This window comes from Microcaecilia unicolor, chromosome 1, assembly GCF_901765095.1.
Source record: "Microcaecilia unicolor chromosome 1, aMicUni1.1, whole genome shotgun sequence".
In the NCBI taxonomy this organism is placed as follows: Eukaryota; Metazoa; Chordata; class Amphibia; order Gymnophiona; family Siphonopidae; genus Microcaecilia; species Microcaecilia unicolor.
Window position 1 is genome coordinate 80,904,330 of NC_044031.1, and position 21,841 is coordinate 80,926,170.

At 45.9% G+C, this 21,841-nt stretch overlaps 1 protein-coding gene across 1 annotated transcript in view; it reads right to left on the bottom strand.

The window, feature by feature from the left end:
• NCAPG2 (non-SMC condensin II complex subunit G2) overlaps window positions 1–13,428 on the bottom strand; it is a 285,514-nt gene extending 272,086 nt beyond the window's left edge. The window contains exon 1 of the mRNA XM_030198719.1: window positions 13,372–13,428. The gene's annotated coding sequence lies outside the window, so the exon portion shown is untranslated. The remainder of the gene's footprint in view (window positions 1–13,371) is intronic.
• Window positions 13,429–21,841: the final 8,413 nt, after the last annotated feature.

The window sequence follows — 21,841 nt, forward strand, 5'->3', positions numbered from 1 at the left end:
TTTCTTTAATTTGGCCAGCAGGTGGTGCATGTTTATATTAAAGCTGTTATAGAAAAATGAATGCCCTCTTTTAGTTTCACTCAGTGAAGTAAATCTACAGTACTATGAGCAGTATACTTTTAAAACTTGTTGACTGGTCTCTGATTGGCCTGGAATTTGAAGTTACCCAGTAGTACTGGCTGTTGCTTCGGTCTTAGCCCAGGAGAAAAGAGAGACAATCTCTTTGTTGAGGCTCGGTGAATTATATGTCCTGATCTCCCATGTACTCTTTTGACAGTATGCAAATGTTTACTTAGTGTTATAATTGATCCATATTTCAGTTACCTGTTATTGTTTGCTGATAGCTCTTTGTTTGTTCCACTGTTCAATGTTTTTGACAAGTTTGTTGACTCTGCTGTCTGGACTGATAAAGAATCCTGGTAGTGTTGGGTCTGTGAGTGCTTTATTGGAACTGTGGGACCACTTGGAGTGTGGCCCCAGTAACATAGAAATCACTGGCGATAACTTGAGAGCAGGAGATTCACCAAGAGGCAGTTGTGACCCAGTTGCTGGGAGGAGGGTGCTAGCGTAGAGCACAAGCTGCAGGTGCAGGCGGACCCGAGCTGTGCTGGGGATAGTCCCTCTAAGTGGCCGCAGGATAACCCCAGGCGGATGGCTTGGTGTTTCGTGATACAGTTAATCTCTCACTCTGTCTTCCAACTAATGCTTTCTTAGCGCATTACACTACACAGTATGCATACCAGTGGAGACCATGAGCCCCCAACCCAATAAGCTGGCATCCGTAAACACCATAACCCACTGCGGAGAGACTAACATCACCCCCCCCACACACACACACAAGTTGGAGTCGCAAAATCACCACCACCTCATGCTGCACAGAGCCCGGGGCAAACATGGAAGCTGTGGCTGGGCACCGGCAATCACCTGCTCAGACGCATGTGAGCCCTCACCCAAGACATGGCACCACTTCCAGAGTGGCCCCATGGACCCTAAGACCTGAACATAGGCCCGGGCTCAGGGACTCTGCAACCTCAACAAGCCCCGCACATGAGTCTGATGTTTGGCCCTCCAGCAAGATACTCAGCCCTGCGCCATTTTGAACCAGACAACCAGATAGTCCACGGTCCGAGACGGGACCAGGTGACTTTTCAGAAAGTTGATCACTCATCCCAGAAACTGCAACAGTGCAAGGACCCAGTCAGTAGCCAAGCAACTTGCCTGCTCCAATGCTACTCAGATTAAACAGTCGTTGAGATAGGGATGAACTGGATCTCTTCCTTCCACAGGACCACCTCCACCACAACCATGACCTTGGAGAAGGTGCAGGGAGCAGTAGTGAGGCCAAAGGGCATGGCTCAAAACTGAAAGTGTTATTCCAGAACCATAAAACGAAGGTACCGCTGATGCGGAGGAAAAATGGGATTATGCAAATAAGCCTCCTTGAGGTCCAGAGCCGTAAGAAACTCTGCCAGCTGAAATGCCACTACCACTGACCGCAGTGTTTCCATGTGGAAATATATGACCATCAGAAACTGGTCTTCCTGAGGTCCAGAACTAGATGGAAGGAGGCCCCCTTTCCTGGGCACAACAAAATAAATGGAATACCAGTCCTTTTGCACGTCGAGGAGGGGTACAGGAACTGCCGCCCCAAGTCCAACAGGGACTGCAACATGGCCTCAACCGTCAATATTTGCATGCTGTGGCACACCAAGACTCCAAGACAAAATCTCCGACAGGAGATAACCGTCTCCGATAATGTCCAGAACCCACTGATCCTCATAGAAGAGTAAGCCAACCCCCTATTCTGAGCATGGAAGAGTGGACCGGCACCCCATCATTGGGAGGAGCACCAGGCAGCTCCCTGACAAGAAGCAGGGCCCGAGGTTCTTTTGTCACTCCGAAAGGAAGAGCGCTGCTGGATTCTGGGGCGCTGGAACACGGACGCTCGACCCAGGTGGTACCCCGAGTCCACAGACAGTTGTCCAGCGGGAGAAAGGAAGATGGCTTGGCATCTCAGAACAAAAACAGGCACATCGGGAAGAGAGTAACAGTGTCCCCCCACCAGGCCCTCCGAGCATCCCGATGCACAGATTCCTGTCGCCAACTGCTTCTTATCGCAGCACGAGCATCTTTTAACCATCTCTGCAGCCATGCTCCACACCGCAAAGCACCCAACGGCAATTAAGAATTTAAAGAAGCCACACACCACAGTTACGGAATGTATCGACATGGGTCGCTGTCAAGCAGCAGTCCCCCAGGTCGGTGCCTGCTGCCCAACCGGCTCATCCCCCAGGTCGGAACCTGCTGCCCAACTGGCTCACCAGGTTCAACAGTAAGAAAACCTATTCTCAGGGGCAGTTACATAGTAACATATAGTAGATAACAGCAGATAAAGACCTGTATGGTCCATTCAGTCTGCCTGAATAGATAAACTCATTTCATAAAGGTATGAGGTGATCCAACATGTGTATACCAGATCTTGATTTGTTCATTCCACCCTCTCATTGAAAAAAAAATACTCCCTGCCGTTATTCCTGAATTGGCCCCCCTTCAACTTCAATACATGTCCTTTAGTTGTACCACCTTCTCATTTCTGGAACAGGTTTGTTTGCAGATTAATACCTTTCAAATATTTGAACATCTGTACCATATCACCACTGGGTCTCCTTTCCTCCAGTGTACACATGTTCAAGTCATCAAGTCTCTGCTCGTACATCTTGCTATACAAACTGCATACCATTTTTGTCACTTTTCTTTGAACCGCTTCCAGCCTTTTTACATCTCTAGCAAGATATGGCCTCCAAAACTGAACACAATACTCCTAAGTGAGGTCTCACCAACGACTTGTACACAGGCATCAACACCTCCTTTCTTCTCCTGGTTATAACCCTCTCTATGCAGCCTAGCATTCTTCTGACCGTGGCCACCGCATTGTTTAGCCACCTTAAATTCCTCAGAAAGCATCATCCCAAGGTCCCTCTCCTGTGCCAAGCTTGCCAATCTCTCCCATCCTATCTAGTTCAGCACTTCTGGATTTTTGCATTCAAAGTATATCACTTAACATTAAATTTTAACTGCCAGACCCTTGGCTATTCTTCCAGCATTTGGAGATCACTTCTCATGGTTTCTACACCCTCCAGTGTATCCACTCTATAGGCTATCTTTGTATCACCCGCAAAAAGGCAAACTTTACCTTTTACTACTACTACTACTACTTATCATTTCTTTTTTTTTTTTTTTTTTTTAATATATTTTTATTGAAGTTTTTACATATATAACACAAATGCTACTAATCATATCTTAATCATACTTCTAGTACATTCCCTCCCTCCCCCCCCATTGTCCCTTATTATAATTGCTGACCAGTATAGGTTTATGATATGTCTTTATTTCATGTCCAGATCATGGGGCCGTCATTAGTCTGGGGGCGTCCAAGTCCACCCCATCCTTCAGCCTCCAGATCGAATATTGGTCCCATTGTTTGTAGAATTGTGTAATCCTGCCTGCCTTTATTGCTGTCAACTTAGACATTTGATACACATAGTCCATTTTATGCACCACTCGTACCACCGGTGGTAAAAAAGATTGTTTCCATGCTGATGCTAATACAATTTTTCCTGCTACCAACCACATCGACGCCAAGCGATGTGTTATTGATTTTATGCCTGCCGGTTGGAATTGCAATAGGCATATCTCCATCTTCATTGGATACCGGCTCCCCAAAAATTTCTCCAATGTCTTAATTAGTTCTAGCCAGTATGTCTGTGCTTTGGGGCATGTCCACCATATATGTGCCATATCTCCAGTCTCTTTACACCCTCTCCAACACTGGCTACTTTCTTTGTTATACATTCTCGCTATCTTATTAGGCGTCAAATACCACTGGTATAGCATTTTGTATCCGTTCTCAACCAAAGAGCTAGAAATAGATATTTTAAGCAGATAGTTCAATGCTTTTTCCCATTCTTTACTATCATACTTCTGCTGCATATCCTTTTCCCATCTCTGAATGTATCGTTCTATTGGGTTTGTGTGGGAACTCATCGCTCTATATAAACGGGAAATACAGCCCCTCTGACTTCCCCCTCCTATAGCCTGTTCTAGGGCTGTTTCGTCAAGGGTTAGTTCTTTCTTAGCTTTTCGTTGTATGTAATCTTTAACCCTCTGGTAATGATATAAGTGGGATATAGGGAGTTCAAATTCCTCTTGGAGTTCTGCAAATGGGATTATATTCCCCTCTTCCCATATCTGATGTATTGTTACCAGCCCTTTTTGTTTCCAGAGTCGAAATACATTGTCTGTCACCTCTATCGGACTTCCCATAGCTGTCTGTATTTTCATTCGTTTAAAGTGTTTCCTGCCTGGGAGGTGTTTCTGTCGTAACCTATTCCAAGTCTGGAGGGGAAATCTTATTGCGGGTGGTGCCCGCCGAATGCTTGTTAATAATTGATCTTGTGGAGCCCATAGTATGGCTTCTGGTTGCTCTATCTTCAACCAGTGTTTTTCGATTTGTAGCCAAGGCGGTGTGAGATGGGATCCCCACCCCGCCAATACTCTCAATTGGGCTGCTTGATAATATTGTTTAAAGTGTGGTACCCCCATGCCCCCTCTATCCTTTGGTTGATACATAATGTCTGCCCTCACCCTGGGTGGCTTATGCTGCCAGATATATGCGAAAACTTTACGCTGTAGTTGACGAAAAAAATGGTTCGGAATAGGTAGGGGCAATGCTATAAATAAATATAAAATCTTTGGTAGGAGCATCATCTTTACTGCCGATATCCTTCCTAGCCATGATAATTCTAACCCTTCCCATCTTTCCAGTTCCTTCAGTAGTTCCTTGATTTTTTGTGGGAAGTTAGCTTCATATAAATCTTCTAATTTGGGTGTAAGATTAATTCCTAGGTATCGCAGGCTTCGACTGACCCACCGAAAGGGATATTTTTGACTCAACGCTAATGTCATCTCATTGGCGAGACCTACCCCCATAATCTCTGATTTGTCCATGTTCACCCGGAATCCCGCCATTCTCCCATATGTTTGTAAACACTGCATTACCTCTGGTAGTGATTCCTGTGGGGATGTCAGTGTAAGCAGGATGTCATCTGCAAATAGCATAATCTTATGTGTCTCCTCTCCTATGGTTAAACCCTGTATGTCCACATGTTGTCTAATATGTTGGGCTAACGGTTCCATTGTAAGTGCGAATAGTAATGGAGATAACGCACATCCCTGTCGAGTCCCCCTCTCAAGCTGGATCAAATCTGATCTGGATCCATTAATTCGCAAAAAGGCTATTGGGTTCAGATATATTAATGTCAGCCATGAGATGAATCTTCCTGTAATACCTATTTTTTCTAACACTGAAAACAGGAATTTCCAATGTACCCGATCGAACGCTTTTTCAGCGTCGAGGGACAATACCAACATCGGCTGTTCTGTATCTCTTGCCTCATATATCAGATGTATGGCTCTTCGGATATTATCGAAGGTCTGTCTACCATTTATGAAACCCGTTTGGTCTCCATGTACTAGTTTCGGCATGACCTGTTGCAGTCGATGGGCTAGGATTTTTGTGAAAATCTTGTAGTCCGTCCCCAGTAGGGAAATCGGACGGTATGACTCACATCTCTGGGGATTTTTACCTGGTTTCAGAATAAGTGTTATGCCTGCTAGCCGCCATGAATATGGCAGTTCCATATGGGGTTCCATTTCATTAAATATTCGGACTAACAGCGGTGCCAGAATGTTACTATATTTTTTATAGAATTTATTTGTGTAGCCATCGGGTCCCGGGGCTTTCCCACTTGGTAGGTCCCCGATAGCCCATTGTACCTCTTCTAAGGTGATTGCATCAGATAACACCTCCACCTCCCCAGTTGTCAATTTTGGGAGTGTTACCTGTGCCAAGTATTCCCGGGTGGCTTGTGGGGTCGCTAGTTCTTCCGCCTGGTATAACCGTTGATAATATTTGTAAAAAGTATCTTTTATGTCTTCCAATTTAGTGCCCATTGCGCCCCCTTCCATTTGAATCGTATGTATGTATGAATTTAGGCTACGTTTTTTAAGTTTGTGTGCTAACAGTCTCGAGGGCCTATTACCAAATTCAAAGTAAGTTTGTCTGGCTTGTTGTAGTTGTTCTGCCACTTCTACTAGTTGTAGCTCTCTAAGCGCTAATCGAATACTATGTATCCTATCTTGTGACTGTTGTGATAAGGGATATTGCTGGGCTTGTATGGTTAGCCTTAACAGTTCCTCATGTAGTGTTTGTGTCTGGGCCTTTGCTTTCTTTTTCATATATATTTGTATTGTTATTATTTTCCCCCTGATCACTGCTTTCAATCCTTCCCAAAGTATCTGTGAGGTTACTTCTCCATTGTCATTATGATCTAAGTACTCCTTTATCTCCCCTTCTAACTGCAAAAGCATCTTAGGGTCCGCCAATAATCCATCCGGGAATCTCCAAGCTGGGATCTCCAGAGATCTGACTGTCCATTCTATTTCCAACAGAACGGGTGCATGATCTGACCATGTTCTTGGAAGTATCTGTATCTCTATTACTTTAGAGAATATATCTGGTGGTCCCAACCACATATCTATACGGGACTGGGAATCATGGACCGCCGAATAGTATGTATAACCTCTGGATTTCGGATGCATCTGTCTCCAGATGTCCATTACCTGCCACTTATCTAAAAATTTATGCAGTTGTGCTCTTTCAGATTGGGCATATCGTACCCCTCCTGTTGTGTTATCTAATATTGGGTGTAGTGTCAGATTGAAGTCCCCTCCTATTAGTAAAATGCCTTTAACATGTTTACTCAGGGTCTTAGATATTTCTTTGTAAAAGGCTCCCTGTTGAGTGTTAGGTGCGTAAATGTTTAACAGGGACAATGTTTCATTTCCCAACTGAACTATTAGCAATAGGTATCGTCCCTCTCTATCTCTTATTATCTCTTGTACCTGCCATGGGAGCCTATTGGTCATTATTATAAGGACTCCCTTTTTCTTATTCTCTTTGTGGTTGGATGCAAAATATATGGAATTACTCCTCCCCCCTTGGCACAGGTGTTCTTTAGTTGGCTGCAGATGTGTTTCCTGTATGAAAGACACATCTGCTTTTAGGCGTTGCATTTCTCTAAACATCAACTGTCTCTTCGTGGGAGAATTTAATCCCTTAACATTAAGGGTCATGCAGGTCATATTATGCATTGTTTTTTGTTACACATTCCTCTTCTAAGTTTATATGTGGGCTGCTCCCCCATTTCCCTATTTTTCTGCTACCTATTCCGGACATCCGTATTTTCTGCTTTTCCCTTCTATTACCCACCCCGTCCTCCCTCCCCCCCTTCTCCCTCCCTGGTATTATACACATCTGTTATTATTACACAGGTGTGTTTTCGGGGAAGGGACCTCACCCCCATTATTTATTCTTGCATGTCTTTGATATTTTCCACCTTCAAGTATTAGCCTATTAATCCCCTCCTTGGGCCTTCCTTATCACTTTCTTTTCATAGAATAACAATATATAACTTTTCATAACTTATAACATGTCAAATCTACTCAACAGTTCCTAAACAGTGTGTCTCACTCTTCCATGGATCCTCTCGCTTCAGGTTCTGGTCTGCTTTTAATTCCAACTCTGTCTTTCTGAGGTTTTGTTCAAGACCCATGTGCCTCTAAATCGTGTCGAAGTCTGGGGTCTGATTGTTGTCGAGAGAGTCGACCCTTGCCTCTAGTCACTCTCTGCCACCGTGGTTTTGGTAGATTAGTCTTAGTAGCTTGCTGCGTTGTGCCTTCAAAAGCTTTTGGTAGTTGTTCTTTTGCATCTTCCAGTTGTCGTATTTGATGAAGTTTCCCCTCTTTATAGAAGCGTAGAGCAAAAGGGTAGCTCCATCGGTAGCGAATACCTTCTGCCTGCAAAAATTGAGTTAAGGGTTTCAGCTCCGCTCTTCTTTTCAAAGTGGCGGCTGCCAGGTCTTGGTAGCAAGCGATTTTGTAGGATTCCCATTGAAAATCTGGTGATTCCCTAGCCGCCTGCATAATCTGTTCTTTTATTTTAAAGTCACCAAAACAGGCTATTATGTCTCGTGGTGTATTAGCTCTGGGCGTTCCCAATGCCCGATGAGCCCGCACTATTTGTATATCCAAGGGGTTTTTATTGACTTTCATTGTTGCCAGCCATGCGCTCGTTATTTTTTGCACCACTGTCTCACTATCTGAGTATAATGGTACTTCTGGCAGTCCTCTGAACCTCAGATTATTTCTTCGATTGCGATTCTCGAGATCCTCTAACTTGTCCCATATTTGCTGAAATTCTTGTTTAGATTTGCTTGCCTGCTCATTTAAGCTCTGTACGGCCTCCGCTTGTTCTTCTAGCCTGTCTTCAGTCTCTGCCACGCGGACTCCCAAGGCCCCAATCTCGCCTTTCAGATCCGTCCCCAGTAACGTGAGATCAGATCGCATGGCTTTGAGATCTGCCTGAATCTCCTTTATCCAGGATCCGATATCTTGTAGCGTGGTTTCCTCAGGTTCCGGGACATCTCCTGTTTCGAATAGAGGTGGGGAGTCATGCAGTTGCTGCTCCGGTGATAGATTGGGCCGCTGTTCCGTCGGAGCGCCGCCATGTTTTTTTTTCCCTGCTGATGCGCTCTCGAACGCGAACGCCGACAGAGCCAGCATAGCTGTTTGCGATGTCGATGTCATTCTCTCCGCTCTTCTTTTATCTCGCTGCTCCGTATTTTCTGCTTCAAATTGAGGCTCTTTCTTAGGATTAATGTGCTTTAGTTGCTCGGGGTGTGACGGAGCTTTCAGCTTATGCTGCCATCTCCGTCGATGACGTCACTTCCTCCTCCTTATCATTTCTAAAGCGCTACTAGACGTACGCAGCGCTGCACACTACTACTACTACTTCACATTTCTAGAGCGCTACTAGGGTTATGCAGCGCTGTACAATTTAACAAAAAGGACAGTCCCTGCTTGACAGAACTTACAATCTAATTAGGACAGACAGAACAAATAAGAGATAAGGGAATATTAAAGTGAGGATGATAAAATAAGGGTTCTGAACAAAGTGAATAAGGGTTAGGAGTTAAAAGCAGCATCAAAAAGGTGGGCTTTTAGCTTAGATTTGAAGACGGCCAGAATTGGCCCTAGCACTGGCCCCTGAGGCACTCCACTGCTCACTTTTCTTACTTCTGAGTAGATTCCATTTACCACCACTCTCCGTTGCCTGTCAACCAGTTTCCAATCCGTTTCACCACCTTCGGTTCTAAGTTCAGCCCTCTCAGCTTATTCACAAGTCTTCCGTGAGGGATCTTACCAAAGGCTTTGCTGAAATCCAAGTAATACTGAGATGTCAACTACCTGATTTTAAAAGATACAGACTCAGGCCAACTTCAGGCAACAAGCCCCAGCATGAGAGTTGACTAGGCCTCAGACTCGCATGCAGTTAGATGGACATTGCTAAGCATAGCCAAGACTGCAAGAGAATGAGAACACCAGCACCACTACTTTGTTTACAACAGTAACTACATGGTCAGAATAACTCTGCCGCATGATGCCAAATCACAACATTGGAAGTCAACATCTTATACCCAAGAAAAGGTCTAAGCCACTGAAAAATCATGGTTATCTGGACATTATTTGTAGCAGTTAGCTGAAGAACTGGCATTAAACAGATGACAGCCCAATCCAAGATGGACACATCATGAAGGCATCTCAAGCTTGTTAACACAGACCTGTTGTCTGCCTACACCTGCCTGCATTATATTCCTGAGAGAGAGCACTAGATGGCCCTGCCTCCCTGATCTCTGATTGTTCCTGCTGCAGCTCTTGTTATCCTTCGGAGACATACCATTGGACAGCTCCCTGACTGCCTCCGCTGTCTGTGAGAATGGGGGCCGAATGCCTCTCTACCATCTCTCTCTCTTGCTCTCGCCCTGTGAAAGAAGAGCCGTTCATCATCAGTCAGATTGTAACTGAGGAGCAGTAATTAGTTCAAGACATAGGGTGTAAAGTGTGTGTCCTCTTTACTTTGCCTTGACAGGTGCATAAATACTCATGCTAAATTACCCAAACTGATGGAAAAGCAATATATGCATCACTCTTACACTATTTCTTCTGATGCCAATATTAACTTTCACTTTTTATAATATCTAAGCCTTGTGTTCTATTCTTTTCAGTGTGTATTTTGGGCTGAAAGAACTTGGGTTTCTAGCTGAAGGGACTGTTACACCTAATCTAAATAGCAGAGTGCAACTTTTTTATATTTTCCATCCTTACCTCATTGCCCATCCTCTACCTTGGATAAGGTAACTGTCAACCCCACAAGATTTTCAGGATATGCACAATGAATATGCATAACAAATTTGCAAGCACTACCTCTATTCTATGCAACTCTGTCGCATGCATATTCATTTTGGATATCCTGAAAACCTGACTGGACAGGTGTGTACAAAAGACTAGGTTGAAAACCCCTGCGCTGAAACAAAGGGTGTGATGACAATCATGACTTAGGGCCTAATTCATCAGGTTCTTCTCCCACAGAAACAGAAAAAATATACACACATAAATTGAACATATGACAATACATAAAAATGAGATGAATCAGTAAAATTATGATACTTATGAGTAGCAGTACCAAGAGTTAACCACAGACTTATACACACAGAATGGAAGAAGAAATTTAATAAGGTGGGTCCATATATGCTTAACTTCATAACAGCATACCTATGCGGGAAATCAAAACCTATTTTACACTTATTTTATAAAGACAACATACACATCTTTGTAAAATAAGCTCCCAAATAAAGCCCCAACCGCACAAATACCCAAGCAGAAACTTACACATTGTCAAAAAAAGGTGCAAATTTGTACATACAAGTACATTCACATATTTTATTAAAATACATAATACACTGTAAGGCCACCTCCACTCCACCTAAACGCAGCCCCTCGATATGAATGCCTGCCTGCAAACTTTATAAAGTTTATACAGTCCACTCCATTTAAGTGTACGTCGGATAAGCGCATGCTCTGTTTAACTGCATGCCATACTTTGGTCCCATTTTTGGCACCATCAATTTCTATGGGGACAAACTTCGGTTTAGCACACCACTGATAAGTGCAAGATTCGCTTATATGCATGGTTTAAGACCGCTCCTCTGCAGGAAAGACTCCACATAAGCACACGGACGGAATATGGAAGCCGATTAGGCGCTTGACAACCAACAAGATTTCAAATTTACCACCCCTTTAACTGCCACAGGCAGAATAAGCGAAAAAATGTTGTTAGAGTGTACACTGGGGTCGTCATCGTCGCGGCAGCGGAACTGTAAGACTAACACTGGCTGAACGAATAGAAGTTCTTAAAAAATTAAAAAACAAGCATCTATTGCTAAAGAATATGGTGTCAATCCCAGTCAAATTTCACGTATCTTGAAGCAGAAAAACCAGCTTTCTGGCAAAAAAATACAAATCCACAATGGAAACGAAAGCGGGCGGGAAAAGCTGAGGAGTTAGAAGATGCTCTTCTTCGGTGGTTTTATCAAGTCAGGAGCAGACAGTTTCCTGTCAGTGGTCCACTACTTATGGAGAAAGCTAACCAGCTAGCTGAAAGTCTTTGACTAACTGAATTCAAAGCCACTGTTGGATGGTTGGAAAGATGGAAAGAAAGGAACAACATAAAATTCAAGAAACAGCACAGTGAGAAACAAGACGTTGATGACTTTGGTGCTGAAAATTGGGTTGTTTTAGTTCTTCCTACCATCTTGAATGAGTTTGCACCTCGTGACATTTTCAATGCTGATGAAAACGGTCTCTACTGGCGAGCGAGTCCTGATGGAACACTTGCATTCAAGCATGCCAAAACTACTGGAGGTAAAACATAGAAGGACCGACTGACGATCCTCCTTTGCTGCAATATGTATGGGAGTGAGAAGTTGGAACCCCTCGTCATTAGAAAGAGCAAACAGCCCCGTTGCTTCAAGAAAGTTAAACGACTTCCTGTGTTATACGAGGCTAACGCAAATTCATGGATGACTGGGGAAATTTGGAAGCACTGGCTAAAGAAGTTAGACACTAGAATGCGGGCACAAAGGCATCAGATTTTGTTGCTTTGTGATAATTGTGCTGCACACAGGGATGTCAGGCTGTCTAACGTCAAGGTGGTCTTCCTGCTACCAAACACTACCTCTCTGATCCAACCTATGGATCAAGCATGATAGCCAATTTCAAACAGCATTATTGGGCTCTTGTGCTACGTCGTCTGATGAGCGTTATGGATGACCAGACTGGCAAGGATAAACGTGCTGTTGAACTGGCTCGTAGTCTATCACTGTTGGATTTCCTACATATGCAAAAAGAAGCCTGGAATCATGTTACACAGGCAACCATTGTGAACTTCTAGAAGCGGGCAAGCTTTGTTAAGGATGTGGAGGGAGATGCAGCTGTTGCAAACGTGTCAGATGAACAGGTTATTGACATCCCAACCGGTGCTACTGAAGAGGAGTTTCATCGCTACGTAGCTGTTGATTACGATCTACAAACAGCTGACGACAGCACTGATGTCGAGATATGCGCCTACACGCAGGCAACAACAGCTGATGATGAAATGAGCAGCAAGGCACATGCTGACAAAATTCAACAACCTCCACCTGTCACTTTTGCAAGAGCACTGGAGAGTCTCAACACCGTGCGGGCCTATCTGGAGGCCACTGGATGTCAGTACTATGACAGTTTTTACCATCTGGCAGACGTAGTCTATGGAACTTACAGACATAATAGTGTACAGAGGACTATAACTGATTACTTCAGGTAAGCCTAAAGTCAGTTAACGGAGACTGTATACTGTACATATAATAAACAGTACTGTACATATGTTTATCAGATGTCAAGCTTCTTTGGGTCACAACGGTTAAGTGCACGCTCTGGTTAACTGCAAGCATTTCTTTGGTCCCAGACCCTTGCACTTAAGCGGATTACACTGTACATACTATTCACATAGGTATGCATGTAGTTATAATTTTACAAATACCGTATACAGCACGTAACCCAAGTTGTATGGGTGAGAAGAGCTTTGCAGAATCATCCCCCTCCAATGCGAGTCTAATCGCCTATAAAGGACACAACACACACAAAAACACAACCGAAGTACCTCACCACTTTGCCAGCTGTCCAAGAAAGTTAAAACGGATTATGTCCCCTGACCCTACTATAACCTGCAATAGGAAACCATCAAACCGGACCTTTAAAAGAAGCGGCACAACTGCTTTAGTTTCATAAAGCATTCAGAGAACGGGAGAGAAATATTACACTGTTGCTATTTCTGCTTCCGTACCCTAAAAAGTGAAATAACCTCCCCGTTCTCACCTCCGCCTGGTCCTCTTCAACTGCAATGTCCGTCTCAAAACCACCTCTCCGAGTCCCCGCTATTCCCGAAAACAGATTCAAAACACTCCGCGCCTTCCCGTTCAAACTCACGCAACCGCCAGTCCGAGTCTCTTCCGGAAATTACGTCATCGCGTTTGCGGCGGGCTCAGCGTGAGGGCTGGGACTGGACTCTGGCTGGAGGAGCCCCCCCTAGTTACTGAGCCGTGAGCCCTGAACTACTAGACTGAAGTTCATTTTGCAAGAACGTAGCTGTGTTGCTGTTAGTTTATTAGTTTGGATATCGAAGCTGTTATTTTTTAGACAGATAGTTTAAAGGCAGCTGTCGGAATTGATGCGGTTTCCAGTGCCTTAGGAAACACCTTATGAAAGAGGCTTGCCCCATCTATTTGAAAGGGCAGGAAGGTCCTTAGATACAGATGTTGTAATCTGCTCCCCCAAATTTAGATACAGATGTTGTAATCTGCTCCCCCAAATCAGCTAGATCTGGGGACGCTGCGATAGAGGCATGTTTTCAATAAGAATATCATCAAGGATAGAGGCAGAGAAACATGTTATCATTAAGAACACAACATCAAGGCTAGTGGCAGAGGAACATAAGAATAGCCATACTGGATCATACCAATGGTCCATTTAACCTAGTATGCTGCTTCCAGCAGTGGTCAATCCAGGTCACAAGTACCTGGCAGAAACCCAAATAGCTGCAACCTTCCAAGCTACCAAACCCAGGGCAAGCAGTGGCTTCCCCATGTCTATCTCAGTAGCGAACTGTGGACTTTTCTTCCAGGAACACATCCAAACCATTTTTAAACCTAGATACATTAACCACCATTACTGCATCCTCCGGCATCAATTTTCAGAACTTAACTATGCATTGTATGAAAAATATATTTACTCCTCTATTTGTTTTAAACGTATCTCTCTGTAATTTCATTGAGTGGCCCCTAGTCTGTACTATTTGGAAAAAGAAAAACAATCTATTCACTTTTATCCATTCTAAATCCTTTTTATAGACCTCAATCATATCTCCCCCCACCCCCGCAGTCTCTTTCCAAGCTGAAGAGTCTTAACCTTTTTAGGCGTTCCTTTCCTCAGATGAAAGGAGTACCATCCCCCTTTATCATTTTGGTTGCTCTTCCAGAACTGAATGCAATACTCAAGGTGAGGTCGCACCATGGAGCAATACAGAGGCATTATTTATTTATTTGTTACATTTGTACCCCACATTTTTCCACCTATTTGCAGGCTCAGTGTGGCTTACACAGTACCATAAAGGTGTTCACCAAGTCCGGTTGAAAACAAATGCAAGGTTATGTTGTAGTCGAAAAAGGTAGACCTGCGTTTCAGGCACCATGAAGGTCGAAGAGAGGGAAGATTGTAAATTGTCCGGTACGATCATTGGTTTTGCTGTGTTGCCGGGTGTGGGGGTTTACGTTGGATTGGTGGAGTAAGCCTTTTTGAAGAGATTGACTTTTAGCGATTTCCTGAAGTTTAGGTGGTCATGGATTGTTTTCACAGCTTTGGGGAGTGTGTTCCATAGTTGTGTGCTTATGTAGGAGAAGCTAGATGCATGGGTTGTTTTGTATTTGAGACCTTTGCAATTGGGGTAGTGGAGGTTAAGGTATGTTCGTGATGATCTGGTTCTGTTCCTGGTTGGTAGATCTATAAGGTCTGTCATGTATCCTGGGACTATGCCGTAGATAATTTTGTGGACCAGGGTGTAAATTTTGAAGATGATCCGTTCTTTAATTGGGAGCCAGTGCAGCTTTTCTTGGAGGGGTTTAGCATTATCAAATCGTGTTTTACCAAATATCAGCCTGGCTGCCGTGTTTTGGGCGGTCGAGTTTTTTTGTGAGTTGTTCTTTACATCCCGCATAGATTCCGTTGCAGTAATCTGCATGGCTTAGAACCATTGATTGTATTAGGTTTCGAAAAATGTCCCTTGGGAAGAAATGTTTTATGCGTTTAACATGGAGGGGCATAATCGAACGAAAACGGCTATCTCCATGGGCGTTTATCTCCGAGAACGGGTCCGTGAAGGGGCAGACCGAACTGTATTTTCGAAAAAAATAGACGTCCATGTTTTATTCAACAATGTGTGAGCTGGGCGTTTTTGTTTTTCAGCGATAATGGAAAATAAAAGCGCCCAGCTCAAAAACGAATAAATCCAAGGCATTTGTTCATGGGAGGGGCCAGGATTCGTAGTGCACTGGTCCCCCTCTCACATGCCAGGACACCAACCGGGCACCCTAGGGGGCACTTTTACAAAAACAAAAAAAAAGGTAAAGGAGCTCCCAGGTGCATAGCACCCTTCCCTTGTGTGTTGAGCCCCCCAAATCCCCCTCAAAACTCACCGCCCACAAGTCTACACCATTACTATAGCCCTAAGGGGTGAAGGGGGGGCACCTACATGTGGGTACAGTGGGTTTGGGGGGGTTGGACGACTAATAAGCATTAAGCAGCACAATTGTAACAGGTAGGGGGGATGGGCCTGGGTCCACCTGCCTGAAGTCCACTGCACCCCCTAACAACTGCTCCAGTGACCTGCATACTGCTGTCAGGGAGCTGGGTATGACATTTGAGGGTGAAAATAAAAAGTTGTGAAACTTCATTTTTTGTGGTGGGAGGGGGTTAGTGACCACTGGGGGAGTCAGGGGAGGTCATCCCCGATTCCCTCCAGTGGTCATCTGGTCATTTAGGGCACTTTTTGGGGCCTTATTCGTGAAAAAACAGGGTCCAGGAAAAGTGCCCTAAATTCTAGCTAAAAACGCATACTTTTTTCCCATTATCGGTGCAATGCGCCCATCTCTGTTCGGCAGATAACCACGCCCCAGTTCCGCCTTTGCCACACCTCTGACACGCCCCCATCAACTTTGTCCGCATCCGCGACGGAGTGCAGTTGAAAACGTCCAAAATCGGCTTTCGATTATACCGCTTTATTCGTTTTTGTGAGATAAACGTCCATCTCCCGATTTAGGTCGGAACTTGGGCGTTTTTCTCGTTCGATTATAAGCAGGATAGTAACATAGTAGATGACGGCAGAAAAAGACCTGCATGGTCCATCCAGTCTGCCCAACAAGATAAACTCATATGTGTATACCTTACCTTGATTTGTACCTTCCTTTTTCAGGGCACAGACCGTACAAGTCTGCCCAGCAGTATTTCCCGCCTCCCATCACCGGCTCTGGCACAGACCGTATAAGTCTGCCCTCCACTATCCTCGCCTCCCAACCACCAACCTCTCTTCCCCCACCTGCTCCGCCACCCAATTTCGGCTAAGCTTCTGAGGATCCATTCCTACTGCACAGGATTCCTTTATGCATATCCCACGCGTTTGAATTCCGTTACCGTTTTCATCTCCACCACCTCCCGCGGGAGGGCATTTTAAGTTTACACATTGAGTGGAACATTTTCTTTATTACGGAGTTTACTTGGCTGTCGATTAAGGTTGCACTCAATTGTGACGCAGAGTATTTTTAGGCTGTCTGAGATAGGGAGGGTGTGTTCTGTGGTATTTATGGTTGTGGGTTTGTACTTGTGTTGAGATGAGAGGATGAGGCAGTGAGTTTTTTCAGCGTTCAGTTTCAGTTAGAATGAGTTTGCCCATGAGTCCATGATGTTCAGGCCTTCCTTAATTTCATTGGTTATTTCTGTCAAATCATGTCTGAAGGGAATGTAGATTGTAACATCGTCTGCATAGATGAACAGGTTGAGGCCTTGCTTGGATAAGGATTTTGCCAGTGGGATCATCATTATGTTGCAGAGTACTAGTGATAATGGTGATCCTTGAGGTACTCCGCAGGGTGCTTTCCAAGGTCGTGATATGTTTGAGTTTGATTTTACTTGGTATGTTCTGGTGGTTAGGAAACCCTTGATCCAATTAAGTATATTTCCAACAATCCCGAAATGGTCAAGGTGTCTTAGTAGTATATTGTGGTTTACCATGTCGAATGCGCTTGACATGGCGAATTGGAGGAGAAGTATGCTTTTACTTATAGCTATTTCTTGCTTCAATTTGGCCAGGAGGGTGACTAGGAGAGTTTCAGTACTATGGTGGGGGCGGAATCCTGATTGTGAGTTGTGTAGTATTGAGAACTTGTCCATGTAGTCAGTAAGCTGTTTGGTCACCAAGCTCTCCATCAGTTTGACTATTAGTGGGATAGATGCAACTGGGCGGTAGTTGGTGATGTCGCTTGTGTTTTTCTTGGTGTCTTTTGGTATTGGGGTGAGTTGGATGTTACCATGTTCCTCGGGAAAGAGACCTTGTTGCAGCATGAAGTTTAGGTGGGATGTAAGGTCTGCTATGAAGCGGTCGGAGGGTGGATTTAAGAAGGTGGCTGGGGCAGGTATCCAGTTTGCAGTGTGTGTTGGCGAACCTATGAGTCGTTTGAGTAACTGATTCGGTGGTGATGAGATTAAATGTTGACCAGATACGATCGGCTGGATTTCCACCAGAGGTTAGATCCAGGTCGTTGATGAAGTTTTCGATGTCGGTGTTGTGCTGAGCAAGTGCGTTGTGTAATTTTAGTATTTTATCATTAAAGTAATTAGCAAGTTTGTCTGCGGAGGGGATTTCTGCTTTGGTTGTGGTGATTGGGGTGGTGTCTAGTAGCTTATTTACGAGTTGAAATAGTTTCTTCAGGTCTTTGTAATCCAGTCCTATTTTAGTATTGTAGTAGGACCTTTTGGTCTGTCTTATTGGTGGTCTAGTGGTAAATCCTCCCCTGTACCTCTTGTTGGAGGAGAGAGCAACATGCCCTCCTCTTCCAGCCAGTGTCACCTACTAAATGGTTGGTAGGCGGTGCTAGCTGGAAGAGGAGGGAGTGTTGCTCCCTCCTCCTCTGACAAGAGATACAGGCGGGATTTACCACAAGACCACCAAGGAAATGGGGGGGATTGTGTCGGCAGCTCATTTGGGCCACCAGGTATATTTTATAGGGTGGGGGGGGGTTAGGGGAGCTGGAGATCCACAGGACCACCATCCCCCTGTGCCCTTGTGGTGGGGGGGAGGTGGGTGCTTGGGAGGGCATAGGCCACTAGGGTCTTGTTTTGGGAGGGGGGTCCCATGGTCCTTCATCCCCTGTTTTTGACAGGTCTTGGCTTTTGACATCCTGGATTTGTCAAACAAATACAGAAGAATGCACTGAGGCACAGTCCTCCTACACTTTCCCAGGATGATCAACGCTAATAATGCATATAAATTTATTTACATGTTATTAGCATTGATCATTGGGGAGTTAATTCCCCATGCTGTTCCAGTGCTATTTTTAGGGCGCTGTTTCTGAACAGCACGGGAAATTGATCATTGGGGCACTGGTCCTGGAGACACCTCAGCCAGTTAGCTTTTCAGGATACCTACAATAAATATTCATATGAGAGATTTGCATGCACTGCCTCCACTGCATGCAAATCTATCTAAAAACCTGACTGGCTGGGGTGCCTCCAGGGCCAGGTTTGGAAACCACTGTTCTATTCGATTCAAGGCCCTCCTTAACGTATAATGCTAATCCTCCATCAATTTTATCCACCCTATAACTGCGATATAAAGTGTAAGTAGTGAATCCCACCAGCATTTGTCAAAATGTTAATTGATTTTGACAGGTGACATGCCCACTTCCTAGTTTTCAGCCAATCAGAAGTGAGAACATGCCCAAGCCACACCCACTCCCCCTGCCCCCTTTGACATCACCACCTACTCCCCATCCCCTTGGCCAATGTCACCAGATATTACATCTTGACCCCTCCAAGCACCACCCTTTTGTATAGCCACTCCCCTTGCCCCACCTTATTTGCAGAGATCCACTCCCAACCCTGCAACTTTGATGTCACAGGAAGTGATATCATAGCCACACCTTTTTTCCAATATGGCAGCCACTACTAGCCACAGTCTTGGATGTAGTCATATGACAGGAACTGACATAAAAAAAACCAACACCACCCCCTACAGCCTCAGCAGAATTTATTTGCACATGCTCAGCTTAACCTTTCTCACAGAAAATAAAAAAAATATGCATTTTTCTTTTTTTTTTTCAAAAAAGGACAGCTTCCATATCATCATGCTGATCAATCCATAGACTGGTGGGTTGTGTCCATCTACCAGCAGGTGGAGATAGAGAGCAATCCTTTTGCCTCCCTATATGTGGTCATGTGCTGCCGGAAACTCCTCAGTATGTTCTCTATCTCAGCAGGTGGTGGTCACACACAGCAGCAGCTCTGGCTAGGCCTCCAAGCCTAATTTTTAGGTTCTGTTGAGTGCCTGGGGTTGAGGGCTCTTCTTGAGCAAGTGCAAACCTGGTGGCGCCAGGTCCCTCCTTTTCTCCCCCCTCCCGCTGGCTCCGTTAAAAAAAAAAAAAAAAAAATTTTGGACGTCCTTAAAGGCGTTTATTTCGACGTTTATTTAAACGTTTATTGCAGCTACTCACTGGGACACCAGGTCGTTACAGCTCGGAGCGAGAAGCAGGTAATTTTTACCTTTTTTATAGCGGGCAGGGGGTTCCCCGATTGATCTCCACGTGGCCTATGGCGTCGGAGGGCGAGGGCGCGAAGAATCGCTCCCCGGACCGCGTGTGCGCTCCTAGCGAGGATGCGGGGGTATTAAAGTCTGATTCGCCCTTGTTGGGTGTCAGTTCGGAGGCCGGTCAGTGTCCCGGGTCTTCCTCCGGTGTGGCGGTTTTTCCCGCCATAAACGCCCATCCCCCACTGCTCGCCTCCGCCATCTTGGCCGGCCACTCTGCTCGGACGGCTTCTTCTTGGGCCGCCCTTGAGCTGGGAGACGTTCATGCCATGGACGCCCTTGATTTGGGCGACAGCAAAAAAGCGGCTAAAGTTAAGCGCCGTTCTTCCCGCGCGGCTCCTTCGCGGAGTGTCACGCCGGACGCCATCTTGGATGCGCAGCATGTTTCTCCCCCGCTCTTGCGAGCGCCGGTTGAGGGTGCGTCTAGGGCTGTGGCCCAGACTGCTGAAGTGCACAGTCTGGGGGGTTTCTCCCCCGAGTTTATTTTGCTGCTGCATCAGGCCTTCCTTATGCAGAACGCTGCCCCTTCTCCCTTATCCGATAAAGGGGTTGAGGCCCCCGGAAGTAAACGCCCTCGGGTGGATTCCCAGGCCTTAGAGGACGCTGTTTCCTCTGATGTAGATGAGGGCAGCGTATCTGAGTTCTCCCAACGGTCCTTTGGGGATTCCTTGGAGGAGACGGATTCCCGCTCGGATGGAGCGGATGACCCCTCTGCAGCACGGATCTTTCGCTCAGAGGATTTGCCCAACCTGTTAATGCAGGCCATGAGCATTTTAAAGATTTCCTCTCCGGAGGACGTCTCTCCCTCAGCCCCTGTTGGCTCCGCCATTATGCTGGGGACGAAGCGCCCGCCTAGAACCTTCCACGTGCATGATGCCATGCACACCTTAATTTCGGCTCAATGGGATGTCCCGGAAGCGAGCCTCAAAGTGGCTAGGGCTATGTCCCGCCTCTATCCTTTGCCTGAAGGTGAACGTGAGGCCTTTCTTTGGCCTACCGTGGATTCTTTAATCACTGCGGTGACTAAGAAAACGGCGTTGCCGGTGGAAGGTGGCACGGCCCTAAAGGACGCCCAAGACAGAAGATTGGAGGCGGCCTTAAGGTCGTCCTTCGAGGCGGCTGCCTTAAGTTTGCAGGCCTCAGTTTGTGGCTCCTATGTGGCCAGGGCGTGCCTGACGATTGTGCAGCGGGCTTCCCCCTTGGATCCTTCCTTGAGGGCTGACTGGCCGGCCCTGGAATCGGGCTTGGCTTATTTGGCAGACTTACTGTATGATGTCTTGAGAGCCTCGGCTAAAGGCATGGCTCAGACAGTCTCTGCGCGGCGCTGGCTTTGGCTGAAACATTGGTCTGCGGACCATGCCTCTAAGTCCCGCCTGGCTAAGTTGCCTTTTAAAGGCAAGCTGCTCTTTGGGGTCGAGCTGGACAAAATCGTGACCGATCTCGGCACGTCTAAGGGCAAGAGGTTACCAGAGGTCAGGGCTCGGGCCAGTGCTCGCCCAGGTATCGCCAGAGGACGGTTTCAGGAAGCCCGTCGGTACCGCCCGGGCAAGTCGGGCTCCTCTGCCCCCTCTTCCTTCAAAAGGAACTTCTCCCCCAAGCAGCATTCCTGTAATCAGTTGGGTTGGTTGTGAGCCCTTGGGCCCTGGCCGAGGCCAGCAGGGTGCCGACCCAGGCCAAGGGGAGACCGACCCACCACCGCACACCCCAGCTACACAATACCCCCTAAGCTACCCCTCCCCACTGTCCCTCAGGAAGAAGGGAAATAGGCATACAGGCGGGCCTCGCGGCCGAACCGGAACCCACGCAGACAGAGCCACTCGTGCGAGCCTCACTGCTGAACTGGAACCCAATCACACACAGGGAGGGGTGAAAGAACCCAGAGGGCCCCAAGAGGCCAGACACACGCTGAACACCAGCAATAGGGCAGCGGGGGAAACA